General features: G+C 36.3%; 1 protein-coding gene across 2 annotated transcripts in view; it reads right to left on the reverse strand.

The window, feature by feature from the left end:
- Nucleotides 1-20,168, reverse strand: part of MAGI2 (membrane associated guanylate kinase, WW and PDZ domain containing 2) — a 781,658-nt gene that overhangs the window by 416,786 nt on the left and 344,704 nt on the right. The window lies entirely within an intron of this gene.

Here is a 20,168-nt window from a genome sequence, read left to right on the forward strand (position 1 = left end):
GAGCCTTATCCCACCTTTCCCTGCTCCTCCGGCAGCGTGTGATCCGCGAAGCACCTGTGCCGAGCCGGCCCATGCTGCGGGGGCCGAGCCCCCCGGCGGCGGCGGCGGGGCCGAGGTCTCTGCGCGGATGTCTGGAATCTTCTGTCCGCGGCAGACCCCGCGCCACCGAACTGCAGCCCAGCTCTTTTGTTTTCCCTCCTCTCCGCAGACGGGGCGGGCGGCGCCCCCGGCTCGGCTCCGCTCGGCTCCGCTCGGCTCCGCTCGCCCCGCCCGCCCGCCGGCGCCGCCCGCCCCGCCGCCCCGCGGGCTCCCGGCGCGGCGCGGCGGGGCCGGGAGCCGGGAGCCGGGAGCCGGGAGCCGGAGCCGGGGCCGCGAGCCGGGAGCCGGAGCCGGGGCCGCGAGCCGGGAGCCGCCGCCCCCGCGGGGACGCGCGGGGACGCGGCTCCCCCGCTAGCCACCGGCATTGCGAGCCCGGGAGCAAAACATCGCTCTCCTACATTAGGCGCTCTTCCGCCGCTGAATTCAGCGATCCACGGGGCAAAGAGATGCAATTAAACTTTTCAGGGGCAATAATGGCCCCACTCTGTATACCTTGACACTCCCAAATATTTAAAAGTGGGGGATTACTCCTAAATAAACATAACTGGTTTTCACATTGGGCAATAGATGCTAAGCGGATGCAGTAAGTCTCTTCACAGCTTCTTCCCGCTTGTATTTCTCTTACAATGCCCAAAGCCAATCTTTAAAAATTTATGCCAAAACCACATTTAACATCTCAACAGCAAATGTCCCATACCTAACAGAAAACAATTATTTGTTCTTTATTCATGTTGTCATGTTGTAATTCCAACTTCGACATAAGGGCCATACTGTGTAAACCTGACTTTCTAAATTGTAGGTTATCCAATGGCTCCATTCCCTAGGATTACCCTGATTAAAGCTACCATAGGGTTTAGGGGTTTGGAGCTTAGACTTTCTACAGGACTGAAAGAATGAAACCATAGCCCCAGATTCTATCTGAGTCCCAGTTATTGCCAAGATTTCCAAAGTCCCCCAATATTTTTTTGCAAAAGTTAGATTTACTTGCAAGCAATATGTTGCAAGCAAACCTTCTGAGAAGCAAAGACTATTAAACTTGAATAAAATACTGAATTTTTGACTGCAGTTATCATTAAGAATTTTCTATGAGGTTTAATGAAGTCAGAATTTCACCCAAGATAACTCCTTTTGCATTCATTCTAAAATGCTAGGAAACAGCAAACATCTGCAAAACTAGGCACAAAGGGTAAAGTAGGCAGTTGTACATAATCAGTCTTTCAGAGAAATTTTAAACAAATTAGTAGATTTTACATATCATGCATTCCTGAGAAAATCTGAGCCTGTCCTCCTATGACCATATTGTCAGACCCCCAAGTTAAAGCCAGAAAGCCCACTCAGCAATCTATCATCCAGCACAGACACTTACAGTGTTTCCCAGTGTTTCCACAAATATCATAAATAAGCATTTACCTGTCTCATGTTAACTGCAGATCTGTCCACAGACCACACTTCAGAAATCCCTCTGGCACTATACATGGAACCCAAATTTCCACTTTTTGCTTCCCATTCAGTCTTAGGATGTAAGGTAAGCTCTTGATAAGCACACAGAGGAGCAGCTTGAATTTGCTTTAGTATACTGATGAAAAAGAGCTATACCAGATATCGTGGAATATCTGCTGATCTGCACCACATTGCAAGATGAACTCTAGGAGATCCATACTCCCAGTTCTTTTTATCTTGCTTTGACTTTCAGAGCCTTAAAGTTCTTAAATCTCACATATCTTCATTAGGGATGCTGAAGTAGGAGTGCTACACATCATTTCTATCCTAACCAAAATTTCTGTCAGAGTTGACAACCTTCAGGCAGAAGCCAATACTGCCTCCATGGGGTAGGTAAAATGCCCCTAACTGTAATATATGAAAATGCAAACCATGTAATGTAATATATGTAATATATGTAAAAATGTAATATATGATTCCTGCAAACCAGCCTTTCTAAAAAAAAATCACTGGAATTTAGCTGGTGCTTGATTTTATACCATTGTATGTTGAAAACATTTTAGAAGTAGGACTCTTGTCCTGCCAAGGTAAGCATATCCTTGTAGACAAAAACATTAATGCCTTGCTCACTTAACACTTGAACACCTTTACTATGATCCCTACAACACAGGCTATAGGAGCCAATATAAGCCATAAGAACCTGACAATTCCACCTAGATCGTTTAGGTTTGTGGATGGAGGTGGAATTCTGCATGTTTTTGGGACTTTGCATATCCACATGAAATTATGTTGTTAATAGCTTTTTTGCCTTTGCCCTCCTGAAGCAGCAATACGGAAGGGAGGATAATGACATATATTGATTAGAATGGGTCAAATGGAAGAGGGTCGGCTGAGAAAATCATCTAAAGAGGCTAGCATGGACAGCCAAGTTGTATTTCTTACTTAGATTTCCTCAGAGCTCCTTACATATTGGTGTTTTCTAACTTGGAAATGAGCAATAGTCTCTAATTGCTACAAAGTCAATATAAAACTTGGCTTGAGGAAAGAAAGAGGCCTAAACTATCACTGCTGAAAAGGAAAAGAGGCACCAATACCCTGCCAGTCATTTATAGTAGTTAAAATACTGTGTAAATCACGGGGTTGATGGACAAATTTTCCAACCCAAAGGTGGCATATACTAGCATGCAGTTGAGTCACTCTGAACAGAAATCCCATTGAACTCAATGAGTTTCTTGATGGGCAAGAGGATCATATGCATATTACAGCCACCAAAAATGTTCACTTTAGCAAAACAGTGTATACTACAAATTTTCAACAGTGAAATGCTGTGATCATATACCTAGTGATAAATTTAGTTTATGACTATCAAAAAAAAGTCTTTTAATTTCTTAGAAATCAAAGAGTGATTTTAATCTTCCCATAAAGCCTCTTGTAAGGTCTAGGTTGCCATGCAAATTGGCAGAAACAAGTCATTCTGAATTTACGTTTTGATGCTCTAATAAGGCCTGATCCACTGGAGAAACTGGAAGATTATCTTCCATCTAAAAGATATATGCATATATGCATTATATATATGTATAATTAACTAAAAACATATAAAAGTATGCATGAAAATCTGTCTCAGGTATGCAGGTAAGAATTATGCTTTGAAAATAGTGCATAGTAATACTTAGCAAATTAAAAATCTGCACAAACTGATATTTAGCTCCTCAAGAAGTAAACACAATATTTATCATTAAGCCTATCACCAGCAATCATTTGAGAGGAATCTGAAAGCTTCCTGGCAAAATCCTTGCTTTTAAATTATACTCTTTAAAAATTAGAGTTTTAATTTGAACAACACATACCTGATCAAATTATTGAGGCATGACAAAAATAATTTAAGGGTCTATTTTGTTATAGAAATAGTCCCAGTATTTGCAATGTTAATTTAAAAACAGTAAAAAAATGCATATATCAACATAAAATAAAAATAAAAATCTCTATTTTATTTGTAATACATATCAGCCTTAAAGCAGGATTTATTCCTAAAAGAAACCATGGAACTAGGTTGGATTTTTTTACAGTTCATTTATATTCAAGTCAGAAAGGTACATGCTTAAAAATGAAAGTATGTCCAATTAGTAGGAGAGAGGGTATCTCATGTAAGTGTCTTTATGAAGTTGTTTTGAATTTGTGCAGCAAACAGGCATGAATATTTTCCTTTTCCATTATTCTTCAGATGTGGAATTTGCATGTTTCAAAAGTAACGCAAAAGGAATTAAAACATTATTAACCTCAGATCCTTTATATCAATTTTACTGATAAGTGAAAGATTCCAAATGCATACACTCTACACACATAATTCACTACAAAATTAGCACTAACCATATTTTAAGTATCTGGCACCTTCAGAAATACTCTAAGTTATAATCACTAAGGTAAATAATATTGGGATAGATTCTGGATAGGTTTTCGGCTTTACCTACTCTCCTTTGTGCTCAGAGGACAAACATTGAAAACAGTGAAAGAGGAAAGCGAAAGAAAGAAGGCTGGGGTACAGGTGTGGCCCTATTCCAGTGACATAAGTAAGCCATTTGACATGTGTGGGCTGTGATCCATGCTAGAGACAGCATTTCGTGCAGGCCTCTCTGTGGGATGAATTGGTCATTAACTTTAAAACAGGCATAAAGAGCTGAGAGATGATCAGCAAGGTTAATACAAATACCTTTTGGAGCTCCTGACATTTTCCTTTCAAATTGTGGGAAGCCACAGGAAGAGATCATGGAAATCTTTCCTACTTCAAAGACCAGAAGAAAGAGAAAAGAAAAGATGATATGAAATTCCTTCTAAGACCAGGAGGAAATACAACATCCAGCCTGCTAGAATGTCTGTGTTCTTTTTTCCTTGTGGAAGTGATAACAAGACTCACATCAGTTCTTGGACATTGCCAAAGAAATTGCTTGAGCAAAACAGAAATTGAATGGATAGATACCATTCAACACCAGTGTCAAAACCAGATCCTTATTTGCCGCTTCAGAAGACCATGCCACAGAAAACTGGCAAAGAATATAGAAATGAGGGTTTGGACTCTGTGCGGCCACTGAAATATCTCATGGCACTTTTTGCGATGCAGGAACTCAATACTAATATCCTGGCTAGAATCTACAGCCAAGAAAAATATTTTGCTGACTGAAACTGAAGATTCAGAAAGATTTTATTCTTAATATCTGGCATATATACTTGTACATGCATGTGTGTATATGTATATGTATGATCAGTGCTCTGGATAATTTTCCATCAGTCTAAAAAAGGAAAATAAGATGTATCCTTCCAAATAACAAAATATGGTAAAAAGGGAATATCTATAATTATCTTTTGTACCTAAGCTGTCTGCAGTGCTGCTGCCAATCTCTACATATGCATCACATTGCATCCATGGAGTGGCAATATTTCAGCAAAGTCATACCCTTATACACAATTTGTATAGAGGTCCCTTCAATTTGTAAAGAGTGGTGGGGACAGAATGTTACATTGAGCTTGACTTTTACAAAAACTTTTGCCAGCTCATTCACCAACCACTTGTCAGGCATGTGTTTTACATAAGACCAAATGCCTTCATCTAACTGCTAAGCACAAGGGTCTCAAAAACTTTGGTGAAAACAGGTGAGTAGTAATGGGAGAAACAGAAAAATGTCTTGTTTATTTTTTGGAGGATATTAGTTTAACTTTCTTGGGACAGTTCAACAATTTCTCTCTCTCTCTCACTCTTTCTAAGACTGTACTAATGCATGTACATGCCCATGATGAGAAGGAGAAGATAATTATAGTCCTTGCCAGACAGTGTGTTCATTAAGTGTGCTACTTTGGATATGTTAAGTTTTTAATCGGTTTCCAGTGCTTGTAGGGAGGATGGCCTATGGTAGCATGGTAGTGAGGATTCTCACCCCTGCCGCTTTCCCCTGTTGGAATTCAATAAAGTTTAATTGGATTACAAAGGGGGTATCCACAAGATGTCAATTACTGGTATATTCACAGAGTGGACCTCATCTTCCAATGGCACTTGATTGACTCACACTGCACGCTTCTCTTATTACAGGACCTTTTCCCCTTCTTCCCAGAGAATAAGACTGTATAAAGAGCCCATAGTCTTTATTAAATAGCAGCATAATCACACAACTCTTATGGTACTGCCTACAAAAATTAATGCTCTGCCTGCCTGGAGTTTACAGCGTGTGACCTACTTCTGAATAAAGTTTTCAATGGATAAATAGATTTTATTTAAAGCTAGTGTTGGAAGTCCTTCTACATCTGTGGCTTTGCCCATGTGTTGATAATCTCTCTCCCCAGCACTGGCAAAGGGAATTGTTTTATGAATTATGCTAAACTATTCTATGTGCAAAAAAAAAACCCTCTTTTTTTTGTTTGTTCATATACACATATTAAAGAAAATGGATGCAATTTTTTTGGAGGGACTCTCCTCAGATTTTAACTATTTAAGGTATGTGAAGTAATTAAATAAAAAATAAATAAAAAAGACTTTGTGATGAAATATAATTTTCAATAAAAATTTATATTTTGGTATGTTTGTTCTTTCCTGTGTCAAATAGACAAGTGTAACAAGTTTTGATTTGTAAAACTTTTTCATAGAGAAAAATCATTTCCTGATTCGCCCCTGTAAAGGACAACTAAGGTGTAGAGATGAAAATTGCTGCAGCTGTATCAATATTAATAATGGCATGATTGTGTTTTTACTCCCATATTGTTTCACCTTGATTTAAGAAGAGCTAAATGATGCATCAGCAAACGTTCCTTAATCCTGTGCACAATGCAGATTCTACCACTAGTAGGAATGAAATAGAAGGACTAAGAAAACTTAAATCTGCAAGAATAGATGTAATATATTACAAAAATTAAACACAAAGCTAAGCACCTAGACTGAGCCTTCTCCTAGACCAGTATCACTGCCCTGTGCTTCCCAGTTATTTCATATTTGCCCATCTACACGTTTGCACATCACTCACTAATATGTGATACAAAACCCATTCTAAAACACTTCTACTCAAATTTTTAATAAAAATTTCAGATTAATATCATACTAATAAAATAAAAAAGCAAATATCCAAACATGCAGTCTATTAATTTATTGTAGTTTCAGTTTACTGTGATTATAAAAAAATGCTATTTTATTTATTTCTTTTATGTCATAATAATATAAAGTGACTTATGAAAGAATGCAAAATCTAGTTGGATAATCTATTTTTATATAATTTTAATGGAGCTTGTTTAAAATGAATTATCTTTATAATGGGATGATACAGTGCACTTGCAAAAGAAAATGGAAATCCTATACAGTTTGTACAAGCAAAGAACTCCCACAGTTGGCTATTTACAGAATGTTAGCACATTTACTATTGTAACTCTCACAGTTACTTACCAATGACCATAATTTTTATTCTACTGAAGCTAACAAAAGTTTTTAAAAGTTTTTACTGGGAAGGGGCCAACTCTAAATTTCAAATGTGATGGTTCTGGAGAGACCTGTGATTTGGAAATCACTCTACATTCTTTTTTCTCATGCCTTACGAGAAGACGTTAGCATTTGCCATACTGTTGCTTTTGCACTCTAAAACTCCCCATATGGGGAACTCATTGGGACCAATACAGGCTAGCAATTTAAAGTGAAATATGAATATTCTTTGGAATATTTTGTTTGTTTTTTTAAGTCAACAGCTCCTACTAACAAAAAGCCATGCTAACTAGCTAACTCTCATTTGTTCTTTCAAAAATTTATTGGTTTAAATTTTACAAAACAAAAATGATAATGAACTTATTCAAAAATATAATCAAAATTGTATCTATTTAAAAGTACAAAGTATGATAAATATTTGATGGATTAGATACTATTTTAATTATTTTACTTCATATTTAATGCTTTATTTTCATCATTTTAGCTACATGCAATAATATTTTCCAGGTATTAAAAACTTGCTAGTGCTATTATTTATAATATTCAATACATCTTTGTATTCATGTTTTGGTTTTAATACATCTTTTATATATTATCTACATTTTAAAACAATCTGAATATATCTTATTTCCTATATGACCATATAAAACTGACAATTTCAATTTTGCATTTAGATCAATTATTTAATAGTCATGTAAGATGCTGTCAGACTTTGCTGGTACCATTTTAAATGTTTCTTGCTAGAAAAGTTTGATTAAAAAAAGCCTAGCATTCATAGTGTACATAGTAATATTCCATCTAGTCATTAAAATAGTCAAACACACACAATGGCACATCTGACACATGCAGCTGAGTTGGGAATTGAAGCCATAATAATTAACAATAGATTTCTTGATCTCACCATGACAAGCAAATGAAACACTCTGCGGTGTGCTTGCCCACTGGAAGAGGGAATTAACTCAGTATGAACAGCAGAATGGAAGCATATCACTGATTAGATCTAATGCACAAGGAATGCAACAATGGGAAGCCTGTGTTAGCAGAACACATCAAACTCTTTTCTAAATATTGTGCATGAGCATGCAAAAATATACACATACATACTCCCAAAAAGGTATGCAATAAAACCTTAGTGAAAAAGCACAAGATGTACAAAATACAATCCTAACATAAAAAAATTAAAAAAATCAACAAATAGTTGTATGTTCCTACTTCCTATAAGCATTTTCATCAGATATTTTTCTTAAATTTATTAAGTAATTTTGCTCTCACTCGCGTAAAGTCTCCTATTTAAATAGCTCCTCTATTTGTTACTTACTCAGCTTATTCCTCTCCCTGTTCTAATACATTATTTCAGCTTGTAGGTTATCTGCCTTCAGAACCTTGGAGAGCAACAACACCGGAAGCATCTGCTCTTTCTCATATCCAAGTATGCTGTAGACTACAGAAATAAAATCGTTTTCTGCTTTCATTTTACATATGTTAGCATCCTCTGTTCTTCTATAGGTCTCTTCTGAATGCTTCATCTTTTTTTTCCAGGTCCTCATGTTTTCTTTTTTTTATAGTGATATTTACTGTTGGAGCAACTTTCCCATTTGTCAAAAGCCAAACGTTCTCCCTTTCTTTCTTCAAATTCACTGCCAAACTATTTTTTTAAAGCTGCCTTATATTTAATTCTGACAATGTTACCATGGTACATGCACTAAAAACTATTGTATCAAGTATTATATTTCTGTGGTGTTAATATATATTTGGGGTCAGTGACATTGCATTCGTACACAATGTGTACTGTTGTGAAACTTACTTTATAATAACTCTGAATCAGAAATTATTGTGATTGGAGCCATATTAATTAATTCACTACAGTCATAACAATAAAGGCATAGTTACTATTATTCTCTATGTATTAAACACATTTGAATGATTCAGATTTGCTTCAAAGCTTAAAAGACCATTTAAGTTTGAAATAGTAACTAAATACCTGATTCTGCAAATACCTACAAGGGTGAATAAACACAGTCAGTTCAATGGAACTATTCACCTGTACAAAGCCACCCGCTTATGTATTTGCAGTATCTGTACCTAAATGATCTCATTAAGGCTCACAGTTTAATTAACTCTCAGACTGACATAAATCGAGAATGATTCCCAGAAGTCAGTACAGCTTCATTGGTGTAACTCAGTGCAATTTTTAGATTGGTTTCTTAAGGAAAAGTAAGTTTCTGTGATAGCATTATGAGAGGGAAGCAAGAAGGGAGGAGATAAAGATGTGGGATGAGAATGTGGAATATGTATATATATTTGTCTGTTTGTCCTTTAGTCTCCCCTACTAAGGTTGAACCTAATAGCTGGTTTCAAACAATTTTCACAGTGCAAATCACACCTTCAAGCTAACAAGCTTTTATAAGTTTTGTGAAAATACAGAGGGTTAGGGAAATAAGGAAAGGCTGAATAAAGAGCTCGTTCTGCAGCTCAAACACAAGATTCACAGCAGACCAGTTCTGTGGATTTGGCAGCATGGAACCACTCTTTCTTTTAAAAAGTTGGGAGAGTTTTAAGCTTTTATTTCACATCTCTTTTTAATACTCTGGCCTTTGTAGGTTTAGTCTTATACATGGAATTCAGAGTGCACACTCAGTGATGACCTCCCCACCAGAACACAAGTCAGAAACAGCCTTTCTTTCTTTCTTTCTTTCTTTCTTTCTTTCTTTCTTTCTTTCTTTCTTTCTTTCTTCACAGCAAAAAAAATCCCATGTCATGTGCTTTCAGAAGATTCAGACACAAACAACATCCAGCCTCAAGTGAAGGCACAGTCAAACTGGTGAAATGTTGTGAAGAACTGCTTATATTGGCTCCAAGGCACCTTCTGCCAGACTTCCCCATATGATGATACCAGTTTATACTACACAGTAGGAAAATCATGGCATTATAAAATAGGAGGTCTGAGGGGTAAAGCCCAAATATTCTCAAAATAAGAGAAGTAATCTTGTAGACGAGAAGGAGGACTAATAGTCAAAGTCACAAATATAGTCATATTCAAACACGAGCAACACCTTATACCCTTAATCTGGATCTCTCAGAACACAGTTTGGGCTAATGTATAGGTTATTATAACCTGGCAATTGTGGATGAAGAGCAATCCTTCTCTGGCTCCTGTCAATCCTTTCAGAGACAGTCCATACGTTGGAGGGGGATGTCAGACTGTAAAAAACCTGGAGGGCTGAAAGTCCTATAGAACCTTTTTCTTGAGGACATCTCAGAATGGCATAAAATGATAGAACCTATTTACATGGTGAAAGAGGAAGACAGGTCATCTTTGTTACTAGGCCAGTAGCTCTTCACTGTGCCTTTAATATTACTGGGACCTTGTTCCCTCACAAAGTGCAAAAGCAGAGTGAATTCTGTCACTCACTCTACTGGCACTAAGAGTGAAAGCCACACAGAAACTAAACACGATACAGCATGCAGCATGCTACTAATAAGTCATATCTGATCTCTAATGGCTCTTGTTTGGTTGCTTTTTTTTCTTCTCTAACACAAGTAAAAACTTTTACCCTTCTCTATAATCATCTCTAATGGCTTTACCATGTTGAAGATCACAGCTCATTCACAACCCACCAGAGTGTTATTTTCTGTAAGGGTGCTAGAGCGAAGCAGACCCACATTTGGCAAAAAAAATTTGGCCAGTAAAATTTTAAATGAAATCTGTGAATTCAGATGAGATTATGTTTATCTATAATGCAAGATACCAAGATCTTCTGTAGTGACACCCACAACTTCTTTGGCATATTACCAGAAAATGAAAATAATTTATCTGTTTTTCTGCTTATCTGAGCTAAGAAGTTATGACTGGAAATTGGTAGTGAATGGTATCAGTGGAGAAAACCTTAGCCTAGGATTATGGAGAGTTAAGATTTCCTAACTCTTAAATAATATGCAATAGGAGCATTGGAAACAGTTAAAATAAAGATGAACAGCTGCAGTTTCCATATGTGATATTAAGAAATAATATTAAAAGGTTAATCTTTGATAGTAATTCAGGTGGAAATTTTATCTAATGTACAATTATGGATTGGCATCCAAAGAACACAGTTTACAATCTCCTCAGAATGTAGATAGCTGCAATTGCTGATTTTCCAAACTGCCTGGCCTTTATGCAGTTGTCAGACTCAACACCAAGAGCCTAATATTGATTTTTCTTCCTCTATATTTTTCTTCTTTCTGTGGAGCACCCTCTCGCTTGAAGAGAAGCCCATATTTGACACACATGTCAAGATATCTAAAATCACACCTAACCTCACTGCAACCGTTCTCCACTGAAAGGACAAAATCTTGATGAGCAAAGGTTACATATATACCAAAATCTAGGCACATTTGTTCAGTCCTTCCAGTACTGAATGCTAGATCTGTCATGCTTTCTGGTATGAAATTTGGCAAAATATTTTTAAGCACTAACTTTTGAGTATTTTTGCTAAAAAGTCCTTGTAGCCTAGCAAGCACAGAATAACAAATAGGGCATTGAACAGGAATAATTTCTGGCTTGCTACTCCATTAAAATATGACCCAAAAGGGTTTTTTGTAATAACAAGAGGATAGGCCAAGAGGACATCAAAGCAGGAGTAACTTGTCTATGGCTGCCCCTAAATGAAATCTGAAACCTGGATTAGATTACAGGAAATCTTGACTGCTGGCCTCATGCTCTCTGAAAGATTTATAAGAGTAGTTTGGGATTTCTGTGTGGTAAATGAGTGCTCATTTGATTCCAGTAGAGGTGCAAGCAGCACTTTTCATATACAGAATGTTAATTTTGTTGAAATGTTGCAACCGTGCTAAAAGAACAGTAGGTATTTATCAGTACCTGCGGATATATTGCAGGTACTTCATTGAGCTTTGGGGGTTCTTTTTCCACTTGTCAACTTTTTCATATCCTAGAAAAATATCTTATTTTACAGATATTCTTAGATAAGAAAGAGTTGTTTAATCAATACATCTCATCAGTAGTAGGGTAGCCTACTGAATACTATTGGCATTTCCTCACAACAGAAAAATCAGATGACTGAAATGTGGAGAATTTATTCCTTTCAAACTGGGCTGCAAATAGATAAAATGTATTCCAGATTTAATGTTTGGCTATTGCTTCTGTCCTGTCTTTCAGAAGACCAAGCAAGATAGGCTGGTAGAAACTTCTTTCCTGTTTAGGGCACTGCTAAAACCAGCATCTATGCAGCTCATTTCCTGAGATAAGTATCCCAAAGGAGGGAAGGAGGAGAACTGGCAGAGATGAGGGCTGAGCTGGACCATCACCTCAAGGAGTAGTGACTGAAAGCAGCACAGTGACAACTCTTTGAAAATTATGGATCTGTGTCTAGAAGATATGCACCTGTCTCATGATGCTGTGGCTAAAATTTTCAAAAATCTACATCCCACTGAACTTCAATGGAAAAACCATATGAGACAAATCATGAGGAGAAAGCTATTCAGTTATCTGCTAAGAGTATAAAATCATGACTTGTTATATAATTCGTGTTCACATTGTGGATGGATTCTTTTTGTTTCTTTTCTTCAGAATCCTATTTTCATTCAAATCTGATCACCATTTATATGCGTGCCAGCTTCTACTGTAAAATGTATTAATGTTAACAGTTTAACCTCAGCTGAACTGCATGAGGCAATCTGTATTTGGTTGGGAGGAAGAGGCAATTTTACTAGATTTAAAAATGAAAGAATAAAAGAAGCATAACATGATTCAGTAAAATGGACTTGCTATTTCAGGGTCTGTATATTATATCTTACAGTCTGGCCTGTATATTGTAATCAAAACACTGTGGAATCACTCTTTCCTGAGAAGAAAAATTATGGTAAATGGGCACAATCCTTCCTGGGCTCTATTATGATTTCTAGACACAGTTCTCTTGGCATAATTGCTTTTTCTTGTTTTCATTCCCTGACCTTAAAATCAAGCTGGTTTCTTTCTTGCTGGAATATTATCAATGGATTAAGAATTTTGAAAGACTGCCAAGCTTACACTGGTGGTGGTGACAGTAGATTCTGCTCTTTCCCTGGAACACTGAATTGTGCAGTTAGTTAACTAAATTGAGAGGTGGTGAGATAATCTGATGACTTGCAGTCTAGTTTAGTTTCTCATACCAATACTGCCTCTGGAGTGTGAGAAGTTAAAACTTATTCCTGTTACAGAAATACAGGACATTCCTGTCCTACGAAAATTTAAAAATCTGTGCACACACAAAGAGATCTACTGAGTAAGAACACTGTATCTCTAGATACCCACTTCTCCAAACAGAACAACACTTAAACCTCTAAGGCACAATAGATAAAGTGCAGATAGCAGAAAAATGAGAAAAAAAATACAAAAAACAAATTCAGATGCTGGAAGTACAGTCTCTATAGCAAAGTTAAATAAATATAAAATAAAAACAGACATTTGGACTTTTGTTAAGAATTACATAGCAGAACAGAATTAAGCATGCCTAGAGGTAACATAGCTGACATAATTACAGGAGAAAAAATTCAAAGAAATAAAAAATGTTGATGTACCATGAAACTTGTTCTTCAGCAAATATGAGATCGATGGATTATATAGCTTTTGAAGTCTTTCATTTACAGCTAAATCCAAACTGAAACACCAGAGCATTAAAGTCAGAAAAATCTGAAGGTTAGCATTTTTTTCAATGAATCAACTATTAAAAGTACTCCCTAAGTGAGCACTTCTTTTGTTATATAAATCCCTGTTCACTGAACCGATTTCCTGTTAGTAGACTGAACCATGGATTAGGTACATTTGATTTGAAGAATGTCACTAATGAAACAAATCATCAGGAAAGGAAAGAGAATTTTAAAGTGTACATAGTGCACTGCAGGGTCATAGTGATGAGGTCTATAGAGCAGGGTAGAAACTCAATAGAAAAAAATAAGGGAAAAATGTGAGTGCATGAATAAGCGTTTACAATGTGGCTTAGGAAAACTGAACCCTGTGGAAGAGGCACTTGGAACTGAGATAGCTGCTGAGACATAAATGTCAACAAACATTATAGCTTAATGCAAGCAAAAAAATTGTAATATAAAGTTACAAAGAAGTGTGGCTGTAGTTGAAATCGGTGTGGGTTAATGGAGGCCATATGTTCTTAGGATTTAGATCAAACATTGGCATTTAGAGCCCCTGGGTTCCACTGCTAATGTTGTCATTGAATCAGTGTAATTTTAAGCAAGTCATGACTGCAGTGCCTCAGTTTACCCATTCATGAAATAGAAATGCCATTTAACTGTGCTGCAGGGCTTAATTATGTTCATATAGTACATGGGATCACTGTAGGAAACATTATATGCATGTGAACTTTTATGGGCATAACATCTGTATCAACAAGTCTTGAATAATAAGAAAAGACATATGAAGTCTGCAGCATTGCAGGTGTAAAGAAAAAAGTGTTTTTTTCCTCACTGTATAGTAAATTACACATCATTAGAAAAAGTAAATTATACATCTTTAGAAAAAGCAAAACTGAGACAAAATAGGACAACTTTGTAATTGTGGTGAGAATCCAACACTTGTTTTCCCAGATGTAATAATCCGTAGCTTTAGGACATTTTTTGATATTTGTCTGGAAGATAGTCAAGGTTATGTACCAAAATCTAAAAGTCCATTTTTTTATACTCTTACAAATTACATTGCTTATCAGTGTGCAATACAGCCACAAACCATGATTGCCTCCTTGTTTCTATTCCAAACAATAGCTTTAATTATAACATTTGCATTATCAGCAGGACAAAATAGCTCAGCAAATTATTTTACCATTCAACATAAAATCTTTTATATATTTTGAAACATTGTTATATGTATTTTTGTCCAGAGATAGTCACACTGTGAAGAGGTATGTGCATCCTCAGCACCTTAGTAAACCCAAGGTGACTTCCTCACAAAGCTAAACATTTGTATGAGTGGTGTCTTCGACTCATTCAACAATCTTGATTTAGTTTTAAAACATTTCTTTTGGGGGGGGGCTTCTCTGGTTTTTTTAGGTTTTCAAACTTACAAAGAATATCTCTAAAGCAGAAATCAGATATAAATCTATACCTCCTTGCGTCAGGAAATTACATTCACTGGCAAGAAACGTTGTTAACATACATTTAAGGGTCTCACTAGTATCTCTTAAAGAGCATCAATTCAGAAAAATTAAACCTTCTGAAAAGCATAAAATAAAGAATTACAGTACATGACAGCTCAGCCTAGCTCACTCCAGTTCTACCTCTGAAGCTCTGGGAATATCTGTGACAGCCCATCTCCAAAAACAATGCATGACAGGGCAGAGTGGTAAAAAGATATAGTGAAAAAAGGGCATAAAATTTACAGGGCTTTTTTGGAAGAGATGAAGGGTTTTTCCAAGATTCTTTTACATTTTCTGCAAAAGTGGAATGCAAAATATTTACAGCAGGACACTGATGAGCAAGGGCAGAGCTGAGGTTAAATTTGTATTTCCTCATTTCCCAAAGTTTGAGTTTGACAGGTCAAGACACCAGGGGTTATCTTGTAAAATAGGCTATCAGGGAAAATTTATAGATCTGTAGGTTTTAATTTGTTTATTGGGCTACTTTACACAAACTGTAACTTTGCTGTTGGTTTCTCTTTGTTATGTAGGTGTTGGCTTCAGTTGTTTTAAAGACTCTTTGGATTTCTGGGTGCTAAAATGCAGGAGCACAAAAATTTTTTATATAAGAGACCAAGCTGATTTTGGTGGCTACAGCTATTGCAAAAGTTGAAAGCTGAGATGCTACTGCAGTTAGGTAAAGAGAAATATTTTTTTCCCAATCCTGACCATGTTACTACAGTACAAGGGTAATAATGATCATTCTCTGAAAGGTTTGGATGCTGGAGTTACTAACAGACACAGATAGATAGATTATAAATAGTCTGTTTCAAATCTAAATAGCTTCATTTTGTGTGGGCTACACTAATTCTACATATAAAAAAAAAGGCAGATGTTTCACAGATCTTTCCTTTTAGAAGACAATGTACAGGGCTACCATTTCTTGACCCCCTGGCTCATTGCTTCTTAATCATCTGCAAAAAGACTGACTGACAAAAGGGCGTGCTTGGTTGCTGGTTCTTTGTGAAAGTAGGTACTCAGTTACTGAACAAGGAGGAGTTAAACTCATACTAGTTAAATTGTAATCTGAATTGGATTTTACAGGGCAGGGTAATATATAAATATTACTTGAAATGTTTTCTGGTGTTTGTGATTGAAATGCTTAGCTTCATTTTAGGTGATTATGCAACCCTTGCCCCCCACCCAAATCACTGCAGTTACCTTTTTTATTGTAGCAAAAAAAGAAAAAAAATCATTGGACATAATATATTCAAAGGTTGGGTGAGGAAGTTCTGGTCAAAATTAAAAATAGATCAGCAAACAGTGTTTAAGTAGCAGACAATTCTTATTTTTATGGCAAGCTACTTAAAAAATGCTCCATCCTGTAAGCTTTTCTTAAAGACAGATAGTACGGAAGTACAGCAGTCTTGAAAGAAGAGATAAAAACTACAGAAAAATGTACTGGGGGGAACAGAGCAAAAGATGTGTTCTCACTATTGTCACTTTCTGCTATCAGATGAAAGGACATGTAGCAGACTCCGGAGGAGACAGTTTTTCAAAGAAACAAGGCAGACAATTTTGAAAATTGGCTTTGTCATAATAACAACTTGCCAAGTGTTAGTCTTTTAGAAAGTCAGTTGTGAGTTCATTTTTCCCCCTGATTTCTGCTGGATTTTTTGGAAAGATTATTTTAAAAAAATCATCCTGCAAATTGAAACACTCTGTCTGGGCTTTAAACCACATTCATCTTAAGACAGCAAACTATAAATCATTGTGGACTTCCTGAATTATCGAAAAATTTAGATAAGTCTTCAAGAGATATGCTTACTGTTTGAAAAAAAAGTACCTAGTCCACAGGAATTTTAGAAGAAGAAATTAAAGTATTTGAGTTTATCTAAAGAGGTCTTCAAGCACAGTGTTTGGGTTACTATATTCAGCAAACTGCAAGTTGATTTGAAATGGAAATATATATCTTTAGAATATAAAGAATGTGCAGATGGTCTTGGATGACTGAGAAACAAAACGAGTACTAGCACAAAATGAGCACAAACTGTTCATTTTATAAGTTGTCATGGAGAGAATTATGAATGGAAAATATTCATACGCACTAATGAAGGCAAGAGAGCACTGAAAGCAGCCTTAATTATACTGTAACTGCTGTACTCCAGTAAGGACAACTTGTTGTACAGTATTTCTTATTTCAAGTGCTGACATACTACCTTGTGCAATTTGATACAAATACATCAGTTTCCTGTGGTTATTTGCTCATCACACCACCGAATGAGCAAAATAAACCATTTAGCTTGGAAGGAAGAAATTACCTATTGGAAAAAAGTTTACTCTTTCATAGAAAATTACTTCCATAAAAATGAACATGCCAAACCTGAAAAAAGGTTAGAAAGGACAAGAGTGCTGCATTTCATTCTAGTTCCACGGCAGGGGACTAAAGGAGATGCAGAAATCATTGTGCTTCATTCTGTAAACACAGAACTGGACAGGTGATATGGAGTTCATTAGCAAATGCAAGTAGCAATAAGAATGAGCAACTGATCATATTTGGGGAGTTAAGACGAACCACCAGCTCACCTATGATATCAGTATGGTATTCCTGACTGATGAGAATTCAGTGACTGAATAAGTTGCTAAAGTTACCATAAAGCAAATACCTTCATTTTAAACAGTTTATCTGATGGAAAGGAGGATTATGAAAGCAATATAAAGTATTACATTTTCAAATACGTCATTAGAGGGTTTGCAGTGTCTGTGAAGAGAGGAAAGACAAAGCAATCAGCATTTGGAAAAGCAGCTTCCTAACTGGGAAGACAAATTCCACAGGAAGTCAATCCTTCAGGTTACCCACTCATGGTAACAAAAAGTGAACGAACAATTCCCTGTTTAAGCACTTAAATACAGTAGGTAACATTTAAAATTCAGAACCTTCAGGATCCATTACAATCTAGGAAATGCTCATGTAAATTTGAATTTAGCAGTTTATGCTTGAGAAGATGCTAAAATTAAGGAAAATCAATAAATTACTGTGTCCCAGTCTCCAATTGAGAGAATCACACTTTTGCTGGTCATGTAAATTTGAAGCTGTTCTTCACCTCCAGTTAAAGAAGTCACTGTGTAGGCAGGACAATAAGAGGCAAAGGCAAAAAAAGCCTGATTATTCATCAGTGGCTAAAGCACACAGGTTGGGAGGCAGCGTAAAGCTGGTTCCAGAGGCAGCTACTCCATGTGAAGCTGTTTTACAGATCCTGAGATCAACTCAGTTTAAGACAAATTCCCTTTAGTCTGCCAAAGTCTATAGTGATAATTTGTTGCATGCACTGATGCTGATGTAAAAGAAAAAACAGCATCTATTTTAATTGAAGTTGATCTGAAAGTGGCATTAATAATGGCTGGAAAACAGATGTGCATATCAGGGATATGCACTTTTCCTTTAATAAAATCAATTCACTGAAAGTTTCACTGGAGCTTCTGGACTAATGTAATATATGCAACACAGCATTAGTTCTGAAAGAGGAGAAATGCTTGATTTTCTTCTCATTCTTCAAGAATCTCCAGAGGCCGTTTACTTTGCTAGCTAAGCTCTACCAAAGTCACATCTATAATAAAATTAACAAACATTCATGCCCAATGCTTGCCCCTTTCTACATCGTTTCCTTCAGCTATTTTATTCAATCAGAAGATTCAGTCTTCGCTTTTGTTCTCACCCCGTATAAAAAAGTTTGTTATTTTTAGTGTTTGCATCAAAAGAGAGGTGAAAGATGTTAGATATTAAAGCATACATGTGGTACACAGACTGCATTTAATTTAGTCTCAATATTTGTAAAAACATTCCCTCCTCGCAAAAACAAATTTGTTTTTTCTTTTGTCGCTCCCCAGTTTTTTGTGGGAAACAGCCAGGAACTGGTAGTGGGTGTTACCGGATAAACCCATCAGGACCAGCTGCCTTATTTATGTTTAGATTTGTAATAAATGCAACATGAAAATCTGAGAATTCTTTTTTTTCTATTCCTATTTAATGTAAGAAGTTTAAAATTATTATATACCTCAAATACAGAAATCTAAAGGTTTTTAGATTTTCCCAAAGCATCTGCTGTTTCTTCTGACCTAGTTACCAGTTGCCCATCACTATTCACAGTTAGTAAGATATCTATGCTATCCATTTTTTAAGGTCTTCCTTACTATATGTTACGTAATTGCATTATCTCTCTTTTACACTTTTGTAAAAGATTGATTTGAATTAATGATTTATTGGAATTCACATCTTTATAAAGTGCTTTGAAATCTGCCTGCTTATATTTTAAATCCCAGTCTCTTTATGCCTTTTAGATAATTTCCTTCCTTCATATTGTGGTTGGTTGTGTGGGGAGGGAGATGTCATGTTTTTAGGGTTGTTTTTTATCTGATGAGAAGTTCTACTAATAAGGATATCTTGCCTACTATCTGATCGAGGTCTTTTTATTTTGGTTTCCAAAACGTTGAACCATGACACTTTCCACTGACCTTGGCTGGAACTTTTGATGCTCAATTTTGTTTGAAAAAATAGGCTGTTTTGCAACTTAAGTCCCCAAAAATGAAGTGCCGGGGGATGGTTTTGCAAATGTGGCTATTTGCTCATCACACCACCGAATGAGTAAAACACATCACAGGTTTGCATGTTTTCTTACATAGTTCCTACAGACCGGCTCCTATCTGGAAGGACGTGACCTCTACTTTTCTTGAAATTGTTGAAGCAAAAGGGTCATCTTAGATTCTATGCCAACTCCATGAAATTTATGTTCTGCTCATACTAAAAAGCTACCAATCAACATAGATGATGATGATGAAGAAGAAGAAGAAGAAGAAGAAGAAGAAGAAGAAGAAGAATTATCTTGCATGGCATTGCATGGTTTTATTTTAAGAGTAATAACTGAGATCAAGGAGTTAAAGCCAGGTTTCATTTTTGCTCAAATGTCTTTGTTAACACCTGCAGAAATTGCCCCTTAAGGCAAGTCTTTTACCGGAAAAATGAATGGACAAGATTTACAGACAATAACATTCTCTACAGAAAGAGCATTACAGTAATAATAGTA

The sequence above is a fragment of the Apteryx mantelli genome, chromosome 1 (assembly GCF_036417845.1).
Source record: "Apteryx mantelli isolate bAptMan1 chromosome 1, bAptMan1.hap1, whole genome shotgun sequence".
Taxonomy (NCBI): Eukaryota; Metazoa; Chordata; class Aves; order Apterygiformes; family Apterygidae; genus Apteryx; species Apteryx mantelli.